This window comes from Uloborus diversus, chromosome 9, assembly GCF_026930045.1.
Source record: "Uloborus diversus isolate 005 chromosome 9, Udiv.v.3.1, whole genome shotgun sequence".
Lineage (NCBI taxonomy): Eukaryota > Metazoa > Arthropoda > Arachnida > Araneae > Uloboridae > Uloborus > Uloborus diversus.
This window is the reverse complement of record NC_072739.1, coordinates 86,998,821-87,023,445: the sequence shown is the minus strand read 5'-3', so window position 1 is coordinate 87,023,445 and position 24,625 is coordinate 86,998,821.

Sequence of the window (24,625 nt, the reverse complement as noted above, 5' to 3'; positions counted from 1 at the left end):
ACAGTAAGTCACGTGCTTTAGTAATGTAGAGAAAATTACCTGTGCCGATGTTCCCAAATGGGAACATTTTTTTTGTGATTTTTTTTAGTAACCTAATTATTTGTTTAGAGTTGTCATATTTTCTAAAATGCCACATAGCAGTATGAATTTATTTTAGGAATTCTTAATTTTTTGAAAAATGTTTTACCTTTATATATAAATTAAATTCAAATTTACTGAATTTCTGAACTTAGAATTTGTCTAAGTTTTTCTGTCTCTGCTTTTAAAGAAAAAAATATAAAACATGTTTTATTCGCGTTTTTTTGTATCCAGAGGACATAGATTTAATTTCAACTTAACTAAATATTTCCAAGTATTGTATCTTGGGAGTTATTTTCGTAAGAATCGACACGTTCCCATTTGGGAATATAGGCGTTTAGAGTATAATATTTTAGGGGGGTTTTCGTCAATCTCGGATTCCTCATTCTTTCGCAAATATTATGTTATAGAAGACCTGTTTTGTGTTAAATACACATGTTCGGTTCTTTCATTCCCGAGAGGACATCTGTTATCAATCAGCTTGCCCTCCACAACCCCTTTCTATTGTAAATATGATCTTCACATTCGCCTTCACACGCTCTCTCTATTATAAGTGAATCGCGTTTTCGGGGGTGGAATTCTTGTTTTCTACCCTACTCAATTTTTAAGAATGGTACGTGATTCACATCCCTTAGGAATGTATCTCGTGACTAACGGGTAGGTAAAGTTAAGGGCATTTTTATGAGCTTTGCTTTGTCCCCAGCCTTATTTCATCATTTCATTTCACTACTTGACTCCATTACTAAACAACTCCATTCGTCTTGCTTCCCCCAATACCATGGACAATAAAAATGAAAAAGTTATTCAGAAGAGAAAAGTATAACGATATGTAAAAGAAACAAAAACATTAATATTTTTTCATCCATTTTTAATAAATAAAGAGTCGAGAAAAATCCTCCCGTTTACTTTATTCCAAACGCCGATGTTTCCAAATGACCTTCCCAAATGAATCCTGAAAATCTTAGAATTTTTTTTCGCCGAAATATGTTAAGATTAGCTATACTAGTGGTAAATTGAGTCATTTAAGCAAAAAATTAAAAGTAAAAATTAAAAATTTGAGTTACGGCGTTCAAAAGGTTAATTAAAAAAACTAATAAATTAAGATAAATACAACTTTCTGTAGACCTTATTAAGTTGCTCCAATGGCGCAATTTAATAAGGATGTGAACCCTATCCTACTTTTTTCATTATGTCCTTTAATTTTAGGTTGGTTTAATGAGTGTTTTACAGATTCAAGTTTCAGCTACACGTGCCACAGTTAGAAGGCACCTTTTTAGCATTTACTGTCTTACCATCGATGATATGTTAAGACAAACATTCGGTTTACAGGCGGAAATTGACGCGTCTATTAGTTTGCAGGATTTCTTGCTCTGGTAGATGTGTGTTAGTCTCTAAATTAAACAAAGTCACATTGAAATGGTTGTAACCAAGTGCATTAAAAGTCTCCTTTTCTCCCACATTCTGATAGACTCGTCTAACTGCCCATTTTCCAGTTACATAGCAACCGAGGGAGAGACAGTAAAAAATTTTGTTGGTTTAAAAAACTTTGTTATTACTACCAAATTATACAAATGACAAAACAAGGCTCCGAAGATTAGTGTAAAAGAAATTAGTGGGAATTAGTTATATAGACTTAGCTTCTTTCAGCGAGACGAAAGTGACGTTGTTTCAGAAGAAAGAGGGGGGGGGGTGGAAGAGGGGTGCAATAGATGTGTCATTTGGCACGGCGTCCTAAATTATAGAAGTTCATTTTTCGTTGAACGGGCAGCAAGAGGCTTCCAAACACTTCTATTATGCGTCTGAAACACAACATTTTGTTAAGATAACACTTATTTTCAAACACATTATATCTCATGCACAGAATCTCTCCTCCAGGATTTGTACCAGGGTTGTTCAATTGCTTTGAGAAATCTTTAGCCACTATGCTGCAGCCACTTGAAAGTTTGCATTAATAGAGATAGTTTTATGCTAATAGAAATGCACTGAAATCCCGTTACAACGAACTTCAAAGAACTGTGATTATTTTTCGTTGTAGCGAGAATTTCGACGTAATGGAATTCAGGCTATGCAATGGCAATTAAACCGGGACTGAAAATTTATTTCGCCTGAGCAGATATTTCGTTGTGTCGAGATTTCACCGTATTAATCAAAGTGTTATCAAATTTAAGATTAAATCCGGCGACTGAATAACGTATTAAAATTGATGTGATTATTTTCATTATTTTCAAGATCTTTTTGAAAATTAGCGTCACGGCACGGTACGTTACGTGCAAAAAAACTCGTGGAATGTTAAAGGGTTTTTTTACTTATCTTAACCAAATTAAAAACTCATTACAAGTTTCTAATATAGAAAAGGAACAAATTTCACCCCTTTGAATCATAGTGTTTCGATTGTGGCCACCATTTTTTCCCAGCCTGTGTCAGGCAGTTTTAAAAAAATGTCTTCAAACGAAAAAACCATGCACCAAAGAGTTAACGTGCATATATGACCACATTCACCACCCATTTTCTGGTTTCCTAGTCAACAAGATTATAAACTTAACCAAAAACAATCATAGATGTAATAACGATGCCGTTTGTTATTTTTAAACGACCAATACAGCAAATAACAATCTTTTTAATATGATGAAAACTTACCAAAATAAAGGAAACAAATAGGATCTTAATTTTCAGCCGTAACTGACAACATTTACAAATAGCAAATTTTATACAGTCTGTTACAATGCTTTAAGTTCTCTCTACTTCTGTAACAAATCCTTTTAATTCCCATTGCATGGAAACTATCTACTCACTCAGCCTGAATGCTTAAGTTCTTGTCTCGTAGCGTATAATTTACAATTTCTCTAAAGGGAGCCTTACACATTTGCATAATTAAATGAAAGGTTTAAATTGACACGCAAGTTTAAAATGTAAAGTACTTCTGGATACTTTAAGAATTGTGATGGAACTGAGTTCACAGCAGGAGAGATTCCAATCTGCTCATTTAGAGAGGATAACATTTAGTAACCATTTTTTGACCAAGTTTAGAATATCTTCCGAAATATATGAATGTTTTTGTAAAGAAGCTTTTTTTTAAAAAAAAAAAAAAAAACTTTTTCAAAAAGTTCAGTGTTTGGAAAGCTCTTCAGTTGTCAGTGACAAAGGGCCATCATTATGTGTCTGAAATGCGAATACTGTGTTTTTCTTCCTCAGTTCTAAGTGCTCTTTTTTGCCTGTTAAAACATTTTTTGCTATAGTCGACTCTCGTTATAATGATAGAAGAACTTCTATATTTGGATTAATCTATCAAATAGTCTCTGAGTGATATAAACCGGTTGAAAGATGCAAAGTGTCTTTTTCCTTTCATTTTGCACTGTAGGTTATGTATAGTTAATATACGGCTCAAAATGCGACTAATAAATACATGTAATAGACTCATAAAGGTTTATAGGTTTTTTTTTTATCTTCCCCTGCAAAATTTTTATCAAAAGCAATGATCTTCATGATTGGGCGCATTTGAAGGGCCGTTAAAAGTTCTCTCCTTTACCTTAGCTTCAAAATTTCTTGGGAATTTCCATAGATGATGTTGGAAAACCATCATTGTTCACAGCCTTCTTTACTATTCCCAAGGGAATGAGCAGGGGGGGGGGGGATGATATTTTAAAGGCTCATTTCGAGCCTTTCTCTTCCCCGACTTTAAACTTCTTGAAGTCCATTTGTGTTTTATGTAGTTAGACATTCGATCCCAACTAAGGGTGGAAGTTTAGGAAACGCTCAGTCCCATGGATGGTGCTTCTATCTGCCAGGGAAAAAGAGCAAAAGTGTGGCATTACTACCCCAACTGACTCTTTATCTTGAAAACTAGAGTCAATCTCAATTTTTTATGGTGAGTTTCGTGTTTAGCAAGGCAAATGCTTCGGAAATAGCTATTTTTTTTTAGCCGGATGTACTTTTGGTATAGGGTAGTGTTGTCATTAAGTACGTGAGTCTTCATTATTTTTTCGATTTCAAGAATAATTAATGCATGTGATGCACAATTAAAATCAGGTTGGAGAAGCGCGCATTACATGGGGCAGTATGCAAATCAAGCAAAACCTGTATTATGAGGTGAAGCAAGTCTCTTGATTTTAGAAAAGAAATAATAGGGAAATGAAAGCAAAGATGAAAATGGAACTGAGTGTGATTGCTCAGGGTGTCATACTCAAAAAATCAGAGGGAGACCCCCCCCCCCCCCTTTTGAGGGGATGCCCCTCAAAAAAGATCGGATAGCCTTCTCTAGGAGTCAAAAAAAGATCAGAATTTGTTGAAAGTGAAAATAATTGATTTATTTGAACCACTTAATAAGATATACGTTGCTTAAACAAGCCTTTTCTTGATTTTTTTTCAAAAATAAAAAAATTTGTGACTGACACTTTTTGTTCAAACTTTTGATTTTGATGAATCCTTATCCCAAAATCCTGAATTTCCATCCACATTTAATTTTATTTATTTGTTCTTACACATGTTAGTTGTTTGGAAAAACAAAATGTTCCCAATATTTGGTGTTTTCACCTTATGTCAAGTGTTCTAACTACTTTCTGATTCTAAATCTTAGCTGCACTTCAAAAAATATATATAACCACTATAAATACATAAAATTGAACGCCAACGTACATGCATTTAAAATAATCGACGTGCCCTTAATCTATCTAAAAAAAAAACTTTGTTATACAAAGTGATGCTTTCCCGGAAATATTAGTGCACTAAGTTCATATATCTTTTCTAACAAGGACTTTTGCAAAAGATTCTGAGATAAGATATTGGAATCAACTCAACACATAGTACGCATCATAAATGATATTCCAAGCGACTGTCAATTAGTATCCCAATGTTTTCTTAAACTATGATGGATGCGAACGCGATGTTCGCTTTAACTCTAATTGGATTGTAGGATAATATTTTCTTTTCCTATCTAGATAGATCTAATAATACATGTTGAAGAACTAATTAAGTTGTCATATCTGGATGCTGTTTTTATTTTTTCTAAGCTACTAAGTGTCACAACAACAAAACTAAATGGTTTTTAGTTGTGAGATTTTTTTTTTGTTCTGAAAGTGAGAGAATATATGAAGTGAACTCTTAGTGATAGTTTCGAAAATTAGAGTTGTGTCACAGAGAAGAAAAAATAGCAAATGGAAATACAGTACCTTACAAATTTTCGAAATTAAACTAACATAGGTATTTTCAATTAAGAGATACGTATATTCGATTTTTCTTACCTTCTACTATTTTATTCGTTATTTCATTTCTATTTTTGTTTGTTTTTCGAAACAGTTCTTCTCTGTTTAGAGATGGAAGTTCTAAACGGAAAAAAAATACCTGGTGACATATTTTTTCAGAAAATGGTGCTAGTAATGAAAAAAGTAACCGTGAGCAGTAACTAAATTTTTCTTTTTTCTTTTCTTTTTTTTTTTTTTCATTTTCGTCATATGTTGTGTGTTAGCTTTATTGTAAAAGCTCGCTTATTTGGTTTCGATGAAAAAAAGGCGCGAAACAAACGTCTAATTCCAACATTTCCCTATTGCTAGTATTGAATCCAACACACATTTCTTCAAATATTGTTTTTCTCCTTTTGGTGAAAAAAGAGCTATATTGAATGAAAGGTATTTCCCTGGCGATTGCCATCAAGCTTTTTTACAAATTAATATTTGAAAAGTAGACAATTTCAACCTGGATGGATCGAAGTCTCGCCGGCTGACGGTATAAAAAAATTTAGTGAATATTTTTTTTTGAAAGGGGGGGGGGGGCATAAACTAATGTTTACTGTGTTTTTTTTAACTTGTTTTGAAAACGTTATCTGATAATGAGTGACTTTGAGTATTTTGTATGTGCCTATTCATTAGAAAGGTTCGTAGAGGATCCCCCCCTCCTGCTCCTAACTGACCCTCGCACAACCTAAAAAAAGCTTACTCAATACCTATATATTTATTTTTGGTCAAAACAAAAACCTCGATACTTTTTTAATATTTTTTCGGGGAAAACCCCCCGTGATTAAATAGGTTACATCAGGGATTCCTAAAGTGGGTGTCGCAAAATGTGGTGACAGGCTCAGCGAAGTGTAGATGGTATCAATATATTTTACCGTAAAAGACCAAAATTTGAGAATATTGACTTTTATCGGTGATTTACTGGTAATATTCGGTCTTTCACCAATGTCTTCAGTATGTAAATATTTACTTTGTATGCATCATCTACCGGTATTCAAATTTTTACAATAATATGTATAAGCAATTCCACGGGTAACTAACTTACATTTTTGGAGCAAAACAGTGTGTATCTTGCAACATTCTACGAAAATTATAGGTTGTGCAAACTATCTTTTCTTCTGGATTATTGTATTTTTTAGACTGACTTTAATCGTAGAATTCAATTTTTGAAATACATTTTGCATGATCTTAAAAAAATTATCAAAAGCACGGTAACTGACATGGTACTTTTTAAAATGTCAGTCAATTACCGTGTTTTTAACAATGTTTAAAAATTAATCAAAATATATTGTGTAAAAAATACAACAACGCAGGAGAAAAGATTGTTTTCACAACGTATATTTTGCGTTGAATCTTGCAAAATACAGTTTTGCTCTTAAAATGTCAGCCAGTTCCCGTGAAATTTCCCATATACATTTTAGAGATTAACTAGGTTGCCATGAGGAAATTCTAATTCTTCAAAGGTGCCATAAATTAGAAAAGTTTGGGAACCGTTGGATTAAATTATAAAGTGAAATTTTTATATTCTTTTGAATTTATACCTTTGAAGATGTAAAAAAAAAAAAAAAAAAACTGCCGATAGTTTAATATTGATCATATTTATTTTGGTAAAACTTTATGAATGCTATATTTCCAATGCACTAACTTTAGCTTATTATTTTTTAATGAAAGTGAACGTAGACGATGTGTTATATGGGCCATGCGATACATCAAACCCATGAATTCCTAATCACTGTTCCGAATATAAAACGGAAATGGAAATAGTGCCTTGTTAAAGCCACTTCTCTTTTAAATGTCATTTCAATATTCATTTGAAAAGAACACATTTGCTCTACAGCTATTCAAGAGCTTCGTAAAGTGAGTTAAAAGGTATTAATAATTCATGTCCGATGAATAAAGGTTAGAAGTACTGTCCGTCTCCTTTCTGAAGTGTTATGTTAATATGGAAGTAAATCGTCTGATTATTTGTCAAAAGATATAATGGTACTAGCTGCGTGCCCGGCGTTGCACGGGCTACTTAAAAAATGAAAGAGATGTCCAATTGATGTTTTTTTATTACACTGACATCAGTTTCTAAAGCGCTAAGGAGTAAATAAATACGCGTAATGCAAGGTTTGCAAAATACCAGTAGAGCATATTTTTGGCAAAAAACTCTTTAACGTTAATCATAGTTATCAATAATGCAAGTTATGAGTATTTTCAATTAGCACAAAAGATGAAAATATTTGCATTATCAACTATAATCTGTGCTCACTTTAAACTGAATTAAATCTGATAGGTTATATCTGAAACATTTGTATGTCCAATTACAGTCAGCTTTTTACATAAAATACCACATACATTTTGGTTGCTTACGTGAAACTAAATCACAAGACTTAATAAATACCACTCAGCATTATTTTAATACCAAGTCATCAGATTCGAATTTAGCTTTAGTTAAAACCCTTAAAAACAATATTTTTGTTCAACTCTGTTTCACTTAAAGAAATCCAAACAATCTTAATTTAACATGTTCTTTTAACGATACAAACTGATTTCAAAAACAGAAACCGGAAGAAAAAAGAGAGTTATTACAATTCGAAAACTCACCCATGTGACGGGAAAAAAAGTCCAACAAAATAAACATAATTAGTCGCACATCCTAAATGTATCAAAATGTGAGGCCGGTGAATGATAAACGTACACTACAATCAATAAATATAGCTAAAGAAACAACTTTCATATGTTGAAAAGAGTTAAGAACGTTGAATGCAAAAAATAAAAAAAGGACAGACGATAACATAAAGGCTATATCCGAATAGAGCAACCAATTTTAAACTAATTTAAAATGAAATTCTAGATGGAAACGTTGTTTTAAGATCTGGACAGCAGCCAAAAAAAATCTCTTTTAAAACAATTATTAGAATTTTACTTGCTCACGCATATGCAAGATGGCAACAGGAAAGAAATAAAATTCCTGAATAACGTTATGTTAATTAACGTTTTAATTAATATCTCCGCTAATTAAAGTCGCACAATTACGAGATTGGTCCTACTGTTTTCTTTGGAAAATTTCGAATTGATCGGTATCTCGTTTGACTCCCGATTCGCAGCGGTTCTCGAGAAGATCGATCTTCAGACAGACAGACAGACGGACGCGAACAGATTTTAATATTATAGTGGGTACTGCTTCCATCTACTCAACTTTGAGATTTTCTGTCGCAATAAGTAATGCAGTGCAGATAGGTATTGACTTTGAAGAACATATTACGGCTGTTTAAATATAAGTGTTTTCTTGTTTTGAAAAAATCTTTATTTTTTCCTGAGCTGGTTACTGAACCAATCTTATGATGTTAGCATTTTCAGACAAGAAAAGTGAATATCAAACATAAATAGTAAGAAATATTCTTAAAAGTTTATTTCAGTTTAAAAGGTTTAGTTAGGTGTAGTATTATAGTCTTTGCAGAACATGTTACGGCTATTTGAATATAATTTGTTTCGTTTTTGAAGAAAACATGTTTTGTTTCGCTTGTTGCCGATTCATTCTTTCAAAATTGTCATTGCTAAATAAGATAAATTAAATTTCAAACAACATAACCAGTAAAAAATTTCCCGAAAGGTTTTTTTTTTTCAGTTTAGAAGGCTTAGCTAGGTTTTGCCATTGGAGAACATGTAATGGCTTTTTAAATGCAGGCTGACAAGAAATAACTTGGACACCCAAAATACATTATAATTTTAATGCTAACGATAATATTATGACTAAACTTCAAAATAAATATGAATACATTATTTCGGCATTATTTACAAATTTAAAAAATGTCAGGCTTTAGCCTTAACACAGAAAGTTCAACGCGTCATAAAATTTTTGGCTATAAGCTGCATTTCACTTACTGATATTTCATCCCATTCCTTGCATTAGGCTTTTTTTTTTGAGATTCCAAAGTTTAATGAGGTTTACTACACCTTAATTTTTTTTCCCTAGGCAGTAAAGAAAGAGAAAAAAAAATGTTCTTAAAAAAACCAATATGCCCCCCCCCCCCCCCGTCTTTTGTAAAGCTAAAATACGCTATTGAAAGTAAATCTATAAATGAAAACTGAAATGCGACTGCTCCATCTGTAATCAAACATATGGGCTTTTCGTCAGCCCAATGAAGATGAACTATCCCTTCTTTCAATATTGCATTAAAGAGTTTAAAACTTGTGAAAGACTATATTCTTTTTCATAAAAATACAGGATGAAAACTTGAAAAGTATTTCAAACCTGGAAGATTCTGCATTTACTTTGAACTCAACGGCTAAAAAACAATCCACTTTTACGGACTATTTTCAACCTAAAAGCCTGGATTTAGCACTAAATGTGTTAAAATGATCTAAAATGATTCTATATTTTTTTTTCGTAATTTATGGAATCAATGGAAAATAGTCATATTTACTACTTTTAGTTTTTTTTTCTCTATTAGCTGCTTGTTTCCTCTTTATTTCCCGTATTCTTCGTTTTTTTTAATTCAGTTCTTCGAGAAAAATAAAATCGTGGTTTCACTGTAATCTGTATTAGCGGTACCCGCACGGCTTTGCCGGTGCTAGAAAATTAAAAGATCATTTGGTTCTCCTATATAGTTACAAACAATGGATGATAAATTTCTCGCCAATTTGCTATGTTGATTTGCTCACCCATGTTATGGTGATTTGCACGTTTATGTTATGATAATTTGCTCAGTAAAAAGTTCTTAAAATTGGAATAAAAAAAAAGAACAAAATCGAATTTTCGAAAAATTGCTTCGAGGTGCACATCCCCATGTTAAAAACTAAATTTGTGCCAAATTTCATGAGAATCAGCCGAATGGTCGAGGCTCTATGTGCGTCACTGACATCCAATCGTTCAGCTTTATTAGTGAAGAAAAGCAATTTTAACCTGGTTGAAAAATCTTTATTTTTGTATATGTTTTAATAACTACATTTAGCTGTTAAGCTTTACACGGTACAAAATATTAAGCAAATGCTCACATTCAAGTTCAACAGCCCCATATGCAAAATCGATTTTTAATTATCTTCTTGTCAAATGAAACACAATGAAATATTCTAACCTTTGAAGTTTTAATAAAAATGCAAATGCGTCTCTTTTCCATCCACATCGCCACACTTGAGAACGAAATTAATTCAACTGTTATTCTCATTAAATATAAATTTAATTACAAAAGATATTTGAAACGAAGAATCTGTTGGGATGTCGTTTGAGCTATTTTCGTTTTCATTCTTTTACGAATTACTTTCTTAATAAAATAATTGCTTTTATGATATATTACTGGACTTGCACTTTGATGTTGGCATCAGCTCAGAATATTCAAACGGCTTGGGAGTTCTTAAGACCAGTCAGCTTTGAGAACGCCATATTGGAAAAAGTTGCTCCAGCATCATGAGATTCCATCTTGATTAAGTGTATAAGGAGAAAAATAGAGTAGGTAATTTGAAATTCAAGCATTGTTTTCAGTAATACGTTTGTACATGGAGTATAGCTGAAATTCAAAAAGGATTGTGCTCTAAATTTTTGATTCCGCATAAAATTTCAAAACAGTAATGGGGTCGGTTCCAAAATTTTAACAGTATTTTTTTCTGAAAGAGCATGTTTAAAAACATAGGATCTGACCATTTTTCAAACAATTTATTCAAGTTTAATATTTTTAAAAAATTACTTAAATCGCCATTCAATGTTGCCATTCACAGAACAAAATATTTAATTTGCATCTTTACTCACGTGTATTGGCAACGATATGGTTGATAGCAAGCGTAGAGCGCAATATTTAATTCGCTTCTTGATTATCAGAACGTGGAAACGTAGTAGAAAGATGCGCTAAATTGCATCATTTGTGACGTCATAAAGACCACGCCTTGTTTTCAAAATCGGACATTTTAAAAAATTAATTTAAAGAAACTGTTGGGAAAATGAAAGTATTTTCTGGGTCCATGTTATTTTTTTTACTCATTCTATCAATTTCAGTGACTAAAAGTAGTTCTTTTGACTGAAGGAAATCACAACATTGTTTAAATTGTTTTGCGTTTTTATGAACTATATTTTTGTAACAATAGTTGTCCTAAAATATAATTGGACTTGCACTATGATGGTGGCATCAGCTTAGAACATTCAAGCGATTTAGGAATTGTTAAGATCAGTCCCTTTTGGGAACACCATATTGAAAAAAAATCTACTTTTGTTTAATGAGTCTTCACTCGTGATTAAATATTAAGAGAAAAATAGAGCTGTTAATTTGAAATTCAGGCATTGTAATCGATCATAAAACTGAACATGGAGCATAATTAATAAAAAAAAAGAAATTGTGCTTTAAAGTTTTGAGTTAAAGTTTCAGAATAAAATATTGAAATAGTTAAACTGTTTTTCATTCATTTATTAAACACCTTTTAATAATTATCATTTAAATATGTAATTGCATTCCTAATGTATTATTAGACTTGCACTTTGATTGTGGCGTAGTTCAGAATCCAATTGGTTTTATAATTCTAAAGACCAGTCATTTATGAGAACGCCAAAATCAAAAATAAAGTATTAATAAAATAAAAAAAAAAGCAGAATGAAAATATATGGCGAAAATAAAGCAGGTAGTTTAAAATTCTGGCAATGTATTTAGCGCTAAGTTTTTACAGCATAATTAGCATTCAAAAAGACTTTGACTCCAAAGTTTTGATTTATAACAAAATATTGAAATACGAAATAAGTTTTAAATTTTTTTAAATAAGCAGTCTTTGACGGATAACTTTGCACTTATTCACTTTTTCAGTATATTTGACTTCGAAAAAATAAAAAGTAATTTACTGCACAAAAAACGTTTTAAAAATTTGATTTGATCGTAAGAAAAGAAAAAGTTGGCAGTAGGTACTAGGTGTGTATTCGGAAAGTAAGTAACGTTTTATTGCACCAATTTTTCAACGTTGCGGTCGGCGTTCCGCTCATGCGCACTAACCTTCCTTGTCATTTAGAAATTTATTTTTCTACGTTTTAGCTGAACTACTTTTATTAAAGTAACTAGAAAAATCGCCCGTCAAGATATGACGGGTTAAAATTGCTTCTACATTTGAACGAAGATATTACCTGCTTGGTGATATTATGATGGTTGACATTTTAACCCTAACTCAAGTGGATTAACACTAAACTCTTTAGTAGATAGCTTATTGTTGTTCATTAATAGTTCATTGTTGACCAATTTTTCGTTTCTTCCGTCGCCTCAAATTACAGTCGTATCAATAGGTTACTGGGTCCAGTTCAGCTTTGTCAAAATAAAGCATTTCTCTGCATGTCAAACATTGCCAAAAATATTAGCAAATTATAAATAACTTAATAAATTTTTAGTGCTCCAATAATGAAAAAATGCTGTCACGCATGCGCGAGTTTCATTGTTGGTGACGTCACAGAGCGCTGCTCGATCAGTGAATTGGCTATGATATACATGAGCATTTGTTTTGCATCTCATTTCTGATTTGTAACGGTTAACCTAATCGGCAGGGAAACTGTAAACTAAGGCGGTAATTGATTTCGAATGGTTTGAATAGTTACTATTTCTTACTTTTGGACACCTGTACATTTGTTCTAAAGTTTTTTTTTTGTTTTATACCAACTACTAGTGGTCCCCGCACGGCTTTGCCTGTAATAGAAAAACTAAAAGGTCTATTTGGCTCGCCTGTATATTTACAAATAATGTATGGTGAATTTTCTCGCCAATTCGCTTGTACCATTGTAACGGTTCTATGTTATGATAATTTCGTATCTCGCCAATTGGCTTGTGCCCATGTTACGGTTCCACGTTATGGTAATTTCGTAATTTACTCGTCCATCGTATGATAATTTTGTTCTTAAAACTGAAATAGAAAAAGAACAACATCGAATTTTCAAAAAAATTGCTTCGAGGTGCACACCCCATGCTACAAACTAGCCTTGTGCCAAATTTCATGATAATCGACCAAACAGTCTAGGCGCTATGCGCGTCACAGAGATCCTACAGACATCCAGACATCCTCCGGACATCCAGACAGAGAGACTTTCAGCTTTATTATTTGTAAAGAATACGCTAAAAATATTTAAAAATGAATCATTTAGTTTAAAATAGAGAAATTGTTGCAGAAAGTTATTCTGATTGACTTTTCTTTTAGAAAATTGGGTTGAATTGAATTTGTAGCAGGAGTTACCTTTGGACATTTTTATTAGCACGATAAACAGAAGGTTAGTACTACTAGAACATCACTTGGAAACATGTGAAGAACATTTGTTTCTTAAAAATATTGTAATAAAATACTGCAAAAGTTGTTCAAATCTTAAGTGGATTGTATAATGTATGTGATTGTCAAATTTCCTTTTGTTTTAAATTACCAAACTGACACCCCTACCTTTATATTCAGTAAGTTACACCCATTAGCCAGGGCTAATGAAATACACCGCCAGCTCAGTCATTTCCCAGCTGCCAGTTTGTTTGGCACTCTTGGCATCCTTAAGAGGTTTTTCATCTCTAGCTCAGTCCCTTTCCTATGCCGGGCTGATGAGCGGTAATAAACACGAAACTGCAGTCCTTGGAAATGACTGAGCTGGCGGGCGGTTTATTTCATGTACCCCTACATTTAGTTTTAACAAGAAACACACATTAACATTTTGATGCCAAACAAAAGTTAGCAATTGAAATAAAATTGTTTCACATGCGGAATAAGGAACTTGTTTCTGGTGTTTTAAGATAATTTCAAAATATCCGATCGATAGATGTACATTTGATGTACTAAGGTTGTAGATTCTTTATACAATAAACATTAATTGGATAGGAAATAAGGCGTTACTCAAGAATGTATAAAACCTACTTTCCCTTGTAGCAACTTCAATTATCTAGCATTAGCTTAACGTATTTCTAACCTTCCTCAGTCAGCTCAGTTTTTAACAAAATGTTAAAACTTGAGCAAAAATTCTGCGCTTAAGGGGGTCCGGGACACATTTTGAAAAATTTTTTATTATGTACTTTAGAGTTTTGAAATTTTTTGAACTGATTCATCATTTATTTAATAAGCAAAATCATAACATAAATATGAAAAAAAATATTTTTTTATTTAAATTTAATTAGTTTTTTTCAAAAAAATGGGGTTGCTTTAAATTGTTATAACTCAAAATATTGTTGGTCAATTTTCAATTTTTTTTCAAAAAAGTATGCACAAATATCTAAGCTTTAATTTTTATTCGGCGATTTTAAAAATATTGATTCAATAAAAAATAAAAAATATTTGAAGAAAAATTTCGAAAAATTCGAAGATACTTTTTAAAAAAAAAATCATAATTTTTGAAGTAAACGTTTTTTTCAAATTCGCCGAATAAAAATTAAAGTAAATTGTTTGAAAAAGATATGTTCCAAGTTTCATTACTTTATCTCTATCGGTTCCTGACTTATAAGAGTTTGAATGTAAGAAATCGGGAAAAATTGCATCATGGAGAAAAACGCGTTTAAAGTTTTAAAGTTATGTACACATTCGTTAGATGCATGCAACAAAAATAATTATAACTTTCGTTCTATTTAAGGTAGAAACAAGATTCAAATGTCTTCTTAAGCAGAAAAAAACGGAGCAATTTTTCAAATTATAAAAAAAAAATTGCAAAATTTGAGGATTTTTGTGTCCCGGACCCCCTTAAAGAAATAAACAGTATGAATTCAGTTTCGGGCCGTGATCTATCACCAAAAATGCTTATTCGAATTAACTTGTTCCCCCAAAATTTCTTAAAATGGAAAAGAAACTGACTGTCACATTTTTCCTAATTTCTAGTTTGAACCCTAATTTCAATATTTACATATGTATTTCCTTCATTTTTACTTTCTTTTGATTGCAGTAAAAATTTTACGGTACATTAAATTTTCTTTCATTCTTTTTTTCCTTAAAAAAATACAGCTAAATAGGCTTGAAGTAATGAATCAAATAAACAACAAACTCGAAACTTAGAAGCCGGAATCGGGAGGGGGGGGGGGGGGAAACACCTGGACACCATATTAAAAAAGAGAAGCTTTCTTACGAAATATAAGTTCAAAATAAAAAGATTAGATCTACTTGGACGGAAGAAAAGCAAAGAAAAAATCTCATTGGTGGAAAGACAAAGTTAAAATCACCCAAACATAAATTAAAAGTTTTTAACTTATCCCACGAAGGTAAACACTTTGTTTTGAATTAAGTAATTCATTCGAAAAGAATAATGTTGGAAAGGCAACTTAAAAATAATGGGCAATTTGTTTCAGCGCGTTTATTGATGCGTTAAAGCAAATTTGAATTCGATACGTTTAGAAGACGATGATTGAAACAATTGTTCTACTACAAATTCCACGTTTAAACAAGTACTTTCTGCTCACAAAAGCTTGATGTCAATTTACATCGAAATAGTTCCAACTGCATATCCAAATAAGTGGAAACGAAATGAAAACTTTATAAGGAAGCTCAAAGTTTAAGCTTTGATATTAAAGATGAATTTCAATGGTTTATGATTAAATAGCACTTTTTAGAGTGTACGTTGATTACACATTGAATTTTGACATACATTTTTATTATTATTTGTATAATTTGCATTTGTTCTTTTTGGATGATGGGATCTAGTCAGGATGTTATTATAGAGTTTACTCGTATCTATACCCATCAAGAAGTTTCAAATAGACAGGGGAAAATACATTGTCTGTAATTGTGATAATATTTTTTGGTAGTATTTGACAATAAGGGAAATGTTTCATTTTCACAAGGCTGAACTAAATCCGGTAACTTAAACTATTTTACTGGTAAAACTCTCATTTCAGGAGAATGGAAAAATGAAAAAGTGGTCAAGAAATTAACATTATGTACTGGAGTTTAGGGTTAGTGTTAATCCACTGTAGTTAGTGTTATTCCACTAGAGTTAGTGTTAATCCACTGGAGTTAGGGTTAAAACTTCCCCTATAGCAATATCACAAGCCAGGCAATTGCTTCGTTCAAATGTAGATGCAATTTTAGTCCGTCATGCCTTTACAGGTGGTTTTCTAGCAGTATAATAATGGTAAAATCTAAATCTATTAGCAATCGAAATAGCAGAGTAAACATAATTTCTATATGCATAAATTATTTAGCCTCGTGTCCACGTTATCAAAATAAAAGGTCTTCAAATCTGCCAACACTTCAAAAAAAAAAAAAAAAAAAAAGAAAATCAATTTCTTTTTTCCAATGACTGCTATTTCAACTTTTTTTCATTATTGTCGCCCCCTGGTTAGAAATCTTCTGCTATAGCAAACAGTTATTTGAAATAACAAAACCCCTTTCAACAAGTTTCTATTTCAGATTATTTACATTTTGATGGACGTTTTTATTTTTAAAATTGATCATTCTGTAACAAATAAAAATTGTATAAGAACTTAACGCACCTACGTAAATAAACTATTTCTATCTCAAAGAAAGTCAACTGCAATTACCTAGTGTAATTAGCACAGAACTTTTTATTTTGAATGTAGCCAATTTTAAACTTCTGCAACAAGTAATACAACAGATTTGTAGGGTTAAATTTTCACGCCTTTTAGTTTAAAGAACTTTAATAAATATTCTGGTAACTCGCTAAAAATGAAAATGAAATATTCTGACCAAGACTTAGAATCACACATTTAATGCTGTATTTTTTTGCAATATTTATGATAAGTTTATCCTTTAATTACATATTATTCATACTTAGCCTTACTAATTTAGAATTGCGAAAAACTTATTTAAATGTGAAAATGATAAATACACTTATTAATCTCAACTACATAGTTTTACGCGAATAACTTTTTTTTTTATACTGCATCTATTTCTTCTTCTTTCAATTTTTAATTTAAATTTTATTGGCTGCAGTAGAATTACCCTAAATATAAAGATAAACTATTTTAAGATCAACTGCAATTTTTCGGTATTTTAACCAAGAAATTCTATATCTTTTTTATTTCATACTGTTTGATGTGAACCAAGCTCATAGAAATAGTCTTTAGAATGAAAAAAAGTTTTGTATATTTATTTTAAAGATTTTATTTTGAAATTAGAGGGAAAACTTTTTAAATATTAGGTAGGTAATATACCTGTTACCTAACGTTATTAAAAAAAAAACATTGACTTTCCATTTAATATAAATGTATTGCGCATAAAAGGAATAGCTTATATTTACTATTAATTTCTTTTCAATACTGGTGGCCCGTATGCACGAATTTACTAGCGATTTGGAACGAGCGTAGCAAAAAAAAAAAAAAGCTTTTAAAGATTAGTAAATATGATTGCTTAAGTTCAACCTTGAAATTATTTTCCTAAATTTATTTAAAATTTAAATTTTCATTGTGTTTGGCAAAAAATAAAAAGCACAAGTATTTTAACCTTATAATTACCATTTTTTACCTTCTGACAACAGTTAAAAATCGGAAGCAACACGCAGGGATTATGACAGATAATGTAAGCTAAGAAATAGTCTTTAAATAATAATAAAAAAAAACCTAATCGCAAGCAATTTTTTAAAAATATTTATTCAAGCCCAATCGATTTCACCAAGTTTTGTTTTAAATACTTTGTTTGGAGAATTCCTTGTACATTTTAGTGGCTATAATTTGATTTGCTGACGTAGTAAACTCTTCGCAAATATACGCTCATATGCTAATATTTGAAATATCAATATTTATTCCGAAGGAAACATTGATTGAAATGCTGAATAATCCACATTGTAATGTCTGCCACATCCATTCCCTGTTTGCTTTGAAATTGGAAAGTAGGTTGCCGAACTATAATTCACAAAGTTTGTTAAAATTCTGCTCTCCGTATACCGTTGTTGATTTTGCTGGAAGAGAGCTAACAGCCTTTATCTATTTACTAAACAGAATGATTTTCAGATGGGAAAATTAAAATTCATGAAATTTTCTGTTAACGCTGCCTTGTATTTCATTAAATTGTGTTTGTGTTTGTATTTAGCGCTGTAGTTGTAGGACAAATAATGATGACTGCAGATACACCCTAACTCGCTACCGATAGCTGGATTTTTATTCAGCGAATAAGTGCTGGGAACAGATAGCGCACAACATGTGTGTTACAGGAAAAGGGTTGAAAATTCGAACCTAGAGCTTGGATCGTGGGAATTAAGCTTCATGTATTTTTCACTTTCATAGTATGTTAGCGGTAATAACCACCGAGGCCTTGTTATCTCTATATATTGAAAACAAGCAATGTATGAAAAAAAATTAAGTCGATTCCTACTTAAGTTTAAGTTTCCCCCCTCTGTGTAGAAACCATCTTTATATTGCTTTAAAAGTTGGAAATAATGCTTATATGAAAGATTTAATTCAAATTAAAAAAAAATAAAAAAATAAATAAATAAAACGTTGTTCCGCAATGATCGTGATCAGCAATGAATTTCCAACTGAAGGCTCACTTATCATGAAATTGGATAAAAAACAATTACAGTCAATCCCGCTTATTTGAATATCGGTTAAACGAATATCCGGCTAAATGTAATACATTTTCAATGTACCAAACAGTTGATTTGTATTATTTTAATCCCGTTTAATGGAATATCCCGCTTATTAGAATAATTTTTCACGGAAAATTAGGTATTCCATTAAGCGTGCTCGACTGCATAATTCACGTTCTAATAACCTTGGAACACATTTTATTTGATGCAGAAAAAATAGAGGTTTCCATTTATAGTTTTTTTTTTTTCAAATTTTTGCGATCATTTTTCTATTTTTTCTTAGTAAAATTCTATTTTCTACGGAGGGAGAGTTTTTTTTTTTCAATTTTAAAGTGTATTTTAATTGGATTCTTCCTAATGGATGATTTAAGTCTTTGTTAACCAAATACAAGAAACTCCCGAACATCCGCGGAAGAGGGAGGCGCGGTAACCGTGGATAAGAGAAAACCGCAAATAATCCGAATAATAAAAAACGATGCTAGTGTATATAATAGCAAAAAAGTATGGATAACACTCACGCATACATTTAAATTATAGCTAAAAACAATAACATTGAAAGTAAAAAATATATGTTTAAGCTAAAAAATGAACACTAACACAATTACAAGTTAAAAAAAACATTTAATGACTGTAATATTAGTATTTACCGTTAAAAAAATCTGAAAAGACCCGCAGATAATCTGATCGCCGACAATCGGGAGTTTGCTGTAAGATTTTCAAGCAATCGTTGGGCGGCATCGAGCAGGGAATGGAGCCCCTAGTTTTGGAAAAACAAATATACGTTTCTATCGATGTAAGAAAGGGATCAGTTAGCTATATATAAAGGTAATGTTAAACAATGCTCAGTCTTTGTTACATTTCTCAGCGGGCGCTCGGTCGTTCGTGGGTTGTTACACCTCCCTCACTGCATCCGGTTAAACTCTCACCAGCGTAGGTACGGTGGAATTGGTGAGATATAAACACATGAATTAATTAAATAATGATAAGACATGGCATCGCTAACCTTGTAAAATGAAAAAAAAAAAAAAAAGATAAGTTATTACTGTTGGACCACGCAATTGTTGGCCAACGCAAACATCCGGTTTACATGCAGATTAATTTATACGGATGCCAGTTTGCAGTTACAGATTCTTGTTAATTTCTAACTCAAACAGAGTCCCATCGAAATAAATGAAACACGCGCACTAAATGACCCCCCGCCCCTCGTTCAGAAAAATTTGGCTTAACGTATTGCTTGCTATGCTTGAATAGTTTCATGTAATGATGCGAAACATAATTTTCAAAGATGAAATAAAGGAATTGCAACGAGAGAGAGATCAAAAGAGGTGATAAGAGCGTAATAACCTAAGTCATTGTCACCTTAATCGTATAAACGGGAACTAACTGCAGAAACAGAATTCTCAAATTTTATATTTTAAAAGTGAATTACCCAAAAGCTTAATTCAAATGTTTAGTAATAGTGAGTACGTTGCTTCGTCCCGTCAAGTCTTGTGTGTTGTCTCAAGAAGTCTCACAATGTGAACAAACAGAGTTTTAATTTTTTATTCTTAAAATCCGGCCGAAATAATATCGACGACTTCCCTAAATTATTAGCCTGTTACAGCTAAGTCATAATAAAATCTCCATTTTTATTGCTTGTGTTACTGGTATAAAAGGTAGTTTTTCTTTTTTTTTTTTTTCATCTTTAGCAATATCTAATACAAAATTTCGAAAAAATAATTATTTGAATTTTTGAAGTATTGAATTCAAATCATGTTTTTCGTAATCACGACCACACGTGTGTGGGGTTGTAGGCGTGTGTGTGCAGGCTTATGTGTGCAAGCGTGTGCGTGTGTAGGCATGTGCGTGATTGTGCTGGTGTGAGTGTATGTGTAGGCATGTGGGAGTGTGTAGGCATGTGGGAGTGTGTAGGCATGTGTGTGTGTGTCTAGGCATGTGCGAGTTTCTGCAGCTGTGTGCGTGTAGTGCATGTGTGCGATTATGCGTGTAGACGTGTTTGTAAGCATGTGTGTGCTCTCGCGCTCGTGTGTTTAGGGTATAGACGTCACTGCCCAAGAGTGGTCCTAACCGTGGAGGCCGTTGGACAGTGGAGATCGCGGAGCTTAGTTTTATGCTTCAGTTAAACCTTGAATGAAAGCAAACGATTTGTAACCCTGGTGACAAAAATTTGTCTTCCTAAATAAAGTTAAAACAAAGAACTAAACTTATTCTTGTTGTCACAGTAATCTGCAAAATTAGAAAAGAGTGATGCCATTTTGATTTACACAGATGGCAGTAAAGATGAATTGAATAACACTGGGAGTGGTGTCTTTATTGAAAGTCTTTCTGTTTAGCTTTCCAGACGCAACTCGGATAACTGTTCGGTATTCAGAAGTGAATTAATCGCCATAAGTGAAGGATTAAATACCATCTTTCACGACACTAAATATGGTGACTTTTGGATCCTTACTGATAGTCGGAGCTCGATTCAATACCTACAGAACTGGAGCAGTGTGTGCGACCTTGTGGGTATTCAGATTATCACCCATCTTAAAAATCTAACCAAGGGAAGGGAAGTCCACTTTCAGTGGATTCCCTCTCATGTAAACATCCATGGCAATGAAGCCGCAGACATCTTGGCTAAAAGAGGTTGTTCAGAGTTGCCCAACAAGGACTTCACATTAACTTATAAGGAAATTTTCTCCTTGAAAAAACAAGGAGACAGGCAAGTCTGGATCACCCCTCCCGCCCATCCCTGGTACTGCAGGAAGACCCCGGGAGGCTCGTTAGATTTCGAGGGTGACAGACATGATCAAACGGCCGTCTCGAGACTCATAAGTGGTTATCTGAAGAACATGATTTTCGACTCTGGGTGTAAGATTTTCTCTTTGTGCAGCAAATGCAATCTGAAACCAACATCCCCCGACCACATTCTTGATTGTTCGGGGTTCACTCTGGCAGATGTCTGTGCTAGCCCACTACTGGTGCTTGACTTCGCTAGGGTTCATGGTATCATGAATCTGATCTAGCTGCCGCTGGATCAATGAAGGATTGTAAACAACAACAACAGAAAAGCATAAATTTTGTCAAATGAGGAAAATAAGCATTTCGTGATTGCTCAAAAAAAGTAATTTTTCCAAATTTTAAGTTTTGGAAATTATTGACAACTCTTATACTTTGTTGTCTTAATGCATTGACATAAAAAAAACCTTTATGTGACCAAGCGCCTAATTAATTCATTGTTTTTGAACAAGGCGATCATGAAGCAATATCTATCTTACATTAATTACTTAAATCCTTTTGTAAGTTTTATGTCCTTCCTGCATCAATAATTATGTCATACCTTCCTAGAATGACAAATTATGTTCGAAGGAAGAAGGTTGAAAACATTAGTTTTTCAGTACCTGATCAACAATTAATCAAAAACATAAGCAGGGGGAAATGATTGATCATCTATCACTTGTTTAATGCGTTTGGGTAATAATAGAATTTTTCTCCATGCAGTTTGCTTAAAATAAGCTATTGACCGGATCATGTGATCAATACATTTACGAGATTGTGCTTTAAAACAAGGAAATTGATCTTTGAATATTTAGTTGCACTTTCAAATAAAAAAAATCAATGCATTCGTTATGACAGTTTAAAGCAGGCTTGTAATACAGACGGATGCGTCTCTTCATCACATAAATGTATGATTTTAATTATTATATTTTCATTTGCTTCAGAAAAAAATCTATGCAAAAACTACGAAATGTATTGTTTTATAGTAACAATAATATTAATTATAATGATCATAATACTTTATTGATCTTTTAACAGTTGGTAGTGCCGTCCTATACAAAAGACAGTACAAGATATTAGACAATGCATATACATAAGACAAAACAGAAGATAATCCACAGAATCGAAAAGAAAAATCAATAAATATTCTCACATTAAAAATATTGATATTAACGGATTATTGGTTGTATAATTTTAAAAATGTTTAAGAAACGTAATTATCAACATAAGTATAGATGCACCTGGTTCGAAAGAAATATGATAAATTATCATGCATTGTTTAACCGATTCCGATCCATAAATTCAGACAACCCAATATCTTAAGAGTAATTAAAGCCAATAGAATCAGAGGGCTGGGGCACGTATTTAGGCGTGCAGATTTGGACCCGATTAAAAAGCTAACTTTTTCGAAGATTGAGGGTACAAGGAGAATGGGAAGACCAGCAACAAGGTGGCTGGATAGTTTTGAGGAGGACCTAGAAATTTTGGTTGTGAATAGGTGGAGAAACTTGGCAACGTGTCGTACCGCCTGGAGGAAGCAGACGGAGAAAGCCTTGGTCTGCACCAAGCTGTTGTGCTGATGAAGAAAGTTTAACCGATTCATACAAATGATAGCGAGATAGTTTTCTGGATTATCTTTTGAATTTGTTTTTATAGATGTTTTGACCTTTTAAATTGATGTGGTTATAATATTTTATTCACCTATAACGGAAGTTCTCAAACTTTTTTGCCTGTGGATCGTTTGCGGATTTTTTTTTTTAATTTGTTTTTCGTGGACACTCTTTTTCCCCATCCATCTAGTGCTAGTTGAGAATTTAGTTACACAGTATAAGGTTTACATTTGAACATTGCAAAACAGATTGTATAAGAATGCAAAATTTAGCCCAGGGCAATCTAAAGTTATATGAAATAAGCAGAATATATGAAAATGTTACGAAATATGTGAGAAATGTACCAAATAGCATTGAAATTAACATTGAAGGTTTTGAAGTTTTCAATTTATATTAAATTTTTTTGACATTCATTTACTTCAAGCACGTTTTTGATGACCGGCTAAGACATTCAACGTGTATAGGATTATATTGACATTTGATGCAAACATTTTTTCATGGAATTATTCCTATTGTATTTGTTTCCGTTTAAGACTATAACTCAGTTATATCATAGCAGAATTAGGTATTTCATGAAATAATTAGGCAAGTCAGTTGTTGGTGTTATTGTTGTTTTGTTGTCGTGTCTAATGAAGTGCAGAGTGCGAAAGGTTTAGATGCCTCCAAAATTCTTGATGACAAGATCTGCTTATTCTGGAGCCTGATGGCTACGGAGGATTTTAATTGGCGGTGCTCCAAGTTGGAGGAGGGAGCAAATAATGGCCTGGCAATTGATCTGGGGTTAGTTGAGAATGGGAACTGTGCTTGAAGATGGGATAGGAGTTGTTAATAATATTAGTTGATAATATTTTCATCTCCTTGAATGTCTTGTACGTAGCATAGCTATTGTAGAAGAGAGGTTTCTTAGTGAAGTTCGGGGATTGTTGCCTTGCTGAAATGCTGATTTTAGATGCCCAGCTTGGCAACAGCATTCACATCTGTGAAGGTGGCTGTTGGAGGTTGATCTTGGTCAAGTGCTTGCTTTGATAGGCCATGTGCACATTCATTTCCCCTCAGTTAAACAGTGATCCACTGGAGAACGCAAAGTATCTGGAGTGAGTGGAGAAGAAAACAGACAAGTCAGTTAAGGCATAGAATAGATGATTCATGTTAGATTTTACTTCGTTATTATATAAATGACTAATGATATGTTGAGGTGAAAAATAAACAATTTCAAAGTTTTTTTTCAGTAAGTTACCACCCTATAGGCAGGGCTAAGCCATGAATTTCAGAGTTATTTTATAAATTAATTGATCATAAAGAGCTAAAATCTTACATAGAAGAAATTGTATCCCAATGGGGTCGTTTACGAAATTTCAAAAATATTTATTTTTTGAAAGAGTATGCTTAAAATCTTAGGATGTGTCCTTTTTTAAATAATTTGACAAAGTTTAATGTTTTGAAAAAAATAGGTAGACAGATTCAATTTCCTTTTTTACGCTTCTGCACATGACATCAAAAGTGATGAAATGCCATTT